The following is a 7,140-nucleotide window of genomic DNA, read 5'->3' on the forward strand; positions in this document are numbered from 1 at the left end:
TTTTGAGTCAGCGGGATCAGTTGTTTGCCGTGTGCCTTATACAGTGGACATTTAAACTGGCTTCTGGAACATTGCCTGTGATTTAGTGGTTCTGACGGACAACTAATTAGACCCGCGACTTGTGGAACTTTGCCTGTGATTTAGTGCTTCTAGTGGACAATTGATTAAACAGGCTTGTTGTGGAACTTTGCCTGTGATTTAGTGCTTCTAGTGGACAATTGATTAAACAGGCTTGTTGTGGAACTTTGCCTGTGATTTAGTGCTTCTAGTGGACAATTGATTAAACAGGCTTGTTGTGGAACATTGCCTGTGATTTAGTGCTTCTAGTGGACAATTGATTAAACAGGCTTGTTGTGGAACTTTGCCTGTGATTTAGTGCTTCTAGTGGACAATTGATTAAACAGGCTTGTTGTGGAACTTTGCCTGTGATTTAGTGCTTCTAGTGGACAATTGATTAAACAGGCTTGTTGTGGAACATTGCCTATGGTTTTAGTGGTTCAAGCGAATAATTAAATTGGCTAGTAGAACGTTGCCTATGATTTTAGTGGATTTAGCGGACTATAAAAACTGACAATGGAACAACAACAACAAAAGTCTATGATTTTTAGTGGTTCTAAGCGAACATTGAATAAATAAAACCAGCTCTGGTCAACGAACTAAACATTATTGTAGGTGAAAGGTATAATTATTTTTGTTTGTATACACTCCACCGGAAATAGAACAGTAGCGCGCGCGACGCAATCAACAAGGGCAGTAATTATCAGTTCACCCAGCTGCTCTCGACAGACGTCAGTTGGTGAGCAAGGCGGGAAGCGCCAGGTTGTGTGCATCGCGGACGTGTTGAAAACGTGGCCAGGTCCTTTGGTCGCTTGGCCACTCCTTTGATCCATCAGCACCCCCTGAAGACGTGTGCAGTGACGTCAGCGCACGCGTAGCCACGCTCATTAATATCCCATCAGAGTCGTGTGTGGGAATGACTTTGGTTGTGTGTGTGTGTGTGTGTGTGTGTGTGTGTGTGTGTTTAAAGTGTGCAAAAATAACTGGAGCATATACACTATTGACTAGATTCACGTACGGAACTGTGTATGGAAACTAATAGTTTTAGGTGCAGTACCAACCCGTCTGGTACGAACGTACTCTAGTCAGGTGCAGTAGTTGCACTGGGCATGGAGACCGCTGGAACAAATTTCGTTTCCACCGAGTATTTCCTTTTATTTAAAACAAAACAAAACAAGACAAAACAAAACAAAAAAACAACGAAACAAACAAACAAACCAACCCAAAGCAACTGGTAGTCTGATCCAAAGTTAGTGGCATACAACGCACCTCGTTTCTCACTACACCCTCCCCACCCCCACCCCTCTCTCTTCTTCCCCACTCCTCCCTCCTCCTCCTCCACCTCACACATATCATACCGCCACCACTACCATCCTTCCCCTTGCCTTGTATACTGAACGATTCCTTAATTAAAAGATTTGTTAACTCTTTATAGAAACCGTGTTCAGGGTAAAGCTCTTGTATCCAGTACTGAATCGCTGTTCAATAAAAAAAAAAAAAAAAAGAGAGAGAGAGAGTAAGAACACACGTTTTGGAAATAGGTTGACCCTTTGGGGGGTGGGGGGGGTAGGGGGGGGGGGGCGGAGTTAAGAGCTTATGGGAAAGGAAATAATAGGAGGGGGGGTAGGAGGAGGGTGTTCTCAGTGTTATATATCGTTCTTTTTTTAAAAGTTGAATTTGTATTGCTTCCTCTTTCTTTCTTTTTTTTTTTTTACTTTTTTTTTCTTCTTAATACCAGAGTGATGAATGCTGCAAAACACTTAAAACAGAGAGTGAGAGACGGAGAGAGACAGAGAAAGAGAGAGACGGAGAGAGAGAGAGAGAGAGAGAGAGAGAGAGTTCAAGGTTGTAACGTGTTTCTGTTGGCAGAGATAAGCTGGAATCTGGTTCTGAATACGTTTGTGTGTGTGTGTGTGTGTTGAGATGGAATCTGGTTCTGAATAAGCGTGTGGGTGTATTTGTGTGTGCGCGTGTGCTCTCTCTCTCTCTCTCTCTCTCTCTGTGTGTGTGTGATCTGGGCATTTCCCTTCCCAGACGCATCCCAACCTTGTACCCCGCCCGCTTCACATCCCTCCATCGCCACCCCCACCCACCCCCACGTCCGTCTTCCCCCCAAAGCCTCCCGCCACACACCCCCTGCCGCCATGAAAATGATTGTTCACAGAGAAAATAGGGAGAGAGAGAGAGAGAGAGAGAGGTGTTTGCTTTTTTTGGTTTTTGTTTTTTGCTTGCTCTCAGTGAAAGAATGCAACCCTGGTGGATGGAATTGAATGTATTAAAAGAAAACGATGAATTTGTTACACGAGTGACCGTCTCTGTAGTGTCCACGCACGCACGCACACACACGCAGAAACAAACACAGAGACACACACACAGACACACACACACACACACACACACACACACAGACACACACACACACAGACACACACACACACACACACACACACACACACACACACACACACACTTGGCCATAGGGGAAGACTGGGCCTACGTGCCAGCGTGATGTTGGTTTCCGCTTTCTCTCACCACATAAAGAATGTTTCTGTTGCTGATACTATATATTATATATATATATATTATATAAATATACATACATTGAATCTTGTTTTGCACGTTACTACCAGTGTTGATAATGATGATGCTATGTTATATATATATATTTTTTTTCTTTTTCTTTCTGTGCGTTTTTCTTTGTTGGATTTGTATGTTTTCGATGATGATGATAATGATGATGATGATAATGATGATGATGATGATGATGATGATGATGACTTTCTCGTGTCCTTCTTTTCAATCATAGTCAGGTTTTTAACTTTTGTAACATCACGTACCCTGGCAGCTGATTGAAACGATACGACTGTTATGACTGAAAAAAAAAAAAAGCGTCGTTCATAAAGAAAAAAACAAAACAAAAAAACAAAACTATTCTTAATAGAAAGTGGTTCTGGCGTGGTGTGGGTTGTGTGTGTGTGTGTGTGTGTGTGTGTGTGTGTGTGTGTGTTTGTGTGTGTGTGTGTGTGTTTGTGTGTGTGTGTGTGTGTGTGTGTGTGTGTGTGTGTGTGTGTGTGTGTGTGTGTGTGTGTGTGTGTGTGTGTGTGTGTGTGTGTGTGTGTGTGTGTGTGTGTGTGTGTGGTGTACGTGAAATGCGTATGCATGGGTTTGTGTTGCTGTTGCTCGCTCACCTTTTCTCTCTCTGCCTGTCTGTCTGTCTGTCTCTCATTGCTCTCTTGTCTTATTGCTGTCTGTGTGCTCTTGTCTGCTTGTGAGTGATATATTTACCTGTCTCTCTCACATTCTCTCTCTCTCTCTCTTTCTCTCTCTCTCCCCCTCTCTCTCCCTCTCTCCCTCTCTCTCTTTCTCTCTCCCTCTCTCCCCCTTCTCTCTCACTCTCTCTCTCTTTCCCTCTCATCCCCCCTCTTTCTCTCCCCCTCCTCCCTCCTCTCTCTTTCTTGCCAAAGGGTGTTTCCGTGACTAAATCAAGCAACAAGCAATTAAAGTAAAAACAAACTAACAAACAAAACAAACAAACAAAACGAAACAACAACAACAATAAAAACAACAACAAAAAAACAACAACAAAAAAAAAAAACAACGAAAAAACTATTCCCCACCCCTCAAACCCCAAAACAAACAAAACAAAACAAACAAGAAGTAAACAAACAAAACAAACAACCAGTAAACAAAAAATTAAAGACCACTTGGGAGCTCGCACCGTTTTCGTCATAATGACATTATGACGTGATGCCGAATTTCGGGTTGTATTGTAGGGCCGTGCCGCTGTGTCAGTATCCAGGTCTGTATGTCCCCCAGGGGTACATACAGACCTGAGAGACACACAGACCTGGTCATACAGACCAGGGGTACACATAGACCAGGGGTACATACAGACCTGAGAGACACACAGACCTGGGGTACACATACCTGGGGGACACATAGACCTGGGAACATACAGACCTGTGGGACATACAGACCTGAGAGACATACAGACCTGGAGAACATACAGACCTGGGGGGCACATAGACCAGGGAACATACAGACCTGGGGGGCACATAGACCAGGGAACATACAGACCTGGGGAACATACAGACCTGGGGTACACATAGACCTGGGAACATACAGACCTGGGGTACACATAGACCTGGGGTACACATAGACCTGGGAACATACAGACCTGGGGTACACATAGACCTGGGAACATACAGACCTGGGGTACACATAGACCTGGGGTACACATAGACCTGGGGGGCATACAGACCTGGGGTACACATAGACCTGGGAACATACAGACCTGGGGTACACATAGACCTGGGAACATACAGACCTGGGGTACGCATAGACCTGGGAACATACAGACCTGGGGTACACATAGACCTGGGAACATACAGACCTGGGGGACATACAGACCTGGGGGACATACAGACCTGGGGGACACATAGACCTGGGGTACACATAGACCTGGGAACATACAGACCTGGGGAACATACAGACCTGGGGGGCACATAGACCAGGTAACATACAGACCTGGGGAACATACAGACCTGGGGTACACATAGACCTGGGAACATACAGACCTGGGGTACACATAGACCTGGGGTACACATAGACCTGGGGGGCATACAGACCTGGGGTACACATAGACCTGGGAACATACAGACCTGGGGTACACATAGACCTGGGAACATACAGACCTGGGGTACGCACAGACCTGGGAACATACAGACCTGGGGTACACATAGACCTGGGAACATACAGACCTGGGGGACATACAGACCTGGGGGACATACAGACCTGGGGGACACATAGACCTGGGGTACACATAGACCTGGGAACATACAGACCTGGGGAACATACAGACCTGGGGGGCACATAGACCAGGTAACATACAGACCTGGGGAACATACAGACCTGGGGTACACATAGACCTGGGAACATACAGACCTGGGGTACACATAGACCTGGGGTACACATAGACCTGGGAACATACAGACCTGGGGTACACATAGACCTGGGAACATACAGACCTGGGGTACACATAGACCTGGGAACATACAGACCTGGGGTACACATAGACCTGGGGGACACATAGACCAGGGGGACACATAGACCTGGGGTACACATAGAACTGGGGGACACATAGACCAGGGGGACACATAGACCTGGGGTACACATAGACCTGGGGGACACATAGACCTGGGGGACACATAGACCTGGGGTACACATAGATCAGGGGGACACATAGACCAGGGGGACACATAGATCAGGGGGACACATAGACCTGGGGTACACATAGATCAGGGGTACACATAGACCTGGGGGGCACATAGACCTGGGGGGCATACAGACCTGGGGGGCACATAGACCTGGGGGGCATACAGACCTGGGGGTCACATAGACCTGGGGGACATACAGACCTGGGGACATACAGACCTGGGGACATACAGACGTGGGGACACACAGACCTGGGGGGCATACAGACCTGGGGACATACAGACCTGGGGGGCACATAGACCTACTGCCAGAAAAGGAAGTGTTTACTGTGACAGAACCTCGCCGCCTAAGAAGACAACGTGAAACAATAAGATAATGTTGTTGTCACTGCCGCTACTTCCCAGAACTGCAAGAAACCTATAACAGATGGCACAACCAATGTGTTTGAAATAATTCTAAACCCGTACACTGGATAAAGATAATTTATGATGATGATGATGATGATGATGATGATGATGATGATAATGATAATAACTATAATAGATAACAATAACAACAATGATAATAATGGTAAGAAGAAGAAGAAGAAGAAGAAGAAGAAGAAGAAGAAGAAGAAGAATTCAACACACAACAACCTATGCAAAAGAACAAACAAAACCAATATTATATAAGAAACCAAAACAAAGCAGAACAAAACAATTGACAACACGAAGTCAAACATTGCAGTTTCAAATGTTGAGACAAAGGACACAGAAGGAAACAAAGGATGGAGACAAAGAGAAGGAGCTAAAAAGTCAGAATATGATTCACACACACACACACACACACACACACACACACACACACACACACACACACACACACATGCATTGAACATTCTCGTACAACACCATGAGGAAACAAACATGAAACATATTGCAATTTCAAATGTTAGGGATACCAAAAAATAAACAGCAACAGAGACAGATGAATGAAGTCGTGTCCGACTATGACCATCCGAACAACAGAGGAGGCAACTGCTGTTCCGACGATCTGGGCCAGAATTCGATTATTCGTGGAGAGTCCTGCGGAAGTTACACCTCCACTGCCTCGGCCAAAGGGGCTTTTGGGCAGTCGGTGATTGGATGGTTCTCAAGGGCAACCTAGCCCCCAAGGGCTGCAGCACTAAGAGCCAGTGCAATCTTGCCTCCTTGTCTGAGAGTAAAGGACTCAGCTGTAAATGAATGAACATTCCCATTAAATGCAAGAGGGTTAAACTCAGTGAAGAAACCATTGGTCAAACAGCTCTTTGTTTGTTTTTGGTACAGCTGTAAGCTTCTGATATCAGTCTCTGATTTTAACCGGACGTCGAGCCACAAAAAACAAAAAAGTCACCCCCCCCTCCAAAAAACAAACGAACCCCAAACAACAACAACAACAAAAAACAAAACGAAACAAACATACAAAAAAACAACAACAAAAAACAAAAAACAAACAACCAAAGTTGTTTTTTTTTTTCTTGCAATGTCTTGAACCAAGCTCTCCAAATGGTTCCATCACCCAAGGCGATTACCGGTGCTAAGGGGAAGTGGGGGTGGGGGGTGGGGGGTGGGTCGGGGGCAGGAGTGGGGAGGGGGTGGGGGGCTCCCCCCCCCCCTGCAAAAGGAAGGACACGATGCATGTATGTAACATGACTGACATCTGGACACAGGGGAGGTGTGTGTAACATGACTGACGACATCTGGACACAGGGGAGGTGTATGTAACATGACTGACGACATCTGGACACAGGGGAGGTGTATGTAACATGACTGACGACATCTGGACACAGGGGAGGTGTATGTAACATGACTGACGACATCTGGACAGAGGGGAGGTGTATGTAACATG

The sequence above is a fragment of the Babylonia areolata genome, chromosome 4 (genome assembly GCF_041734735.1).
Source record: "Babylonia areolata isolate BAREFJ2019XMU chromosome 4, ASM4173473v1, whole genome shotgun sequence".
Lineage (NCBI taxonomy): Eukaryota > Metazoa > Mollusca > Gastropoda > Neogastropoda > Buccinidae > Babylonia > Babylonia areolata.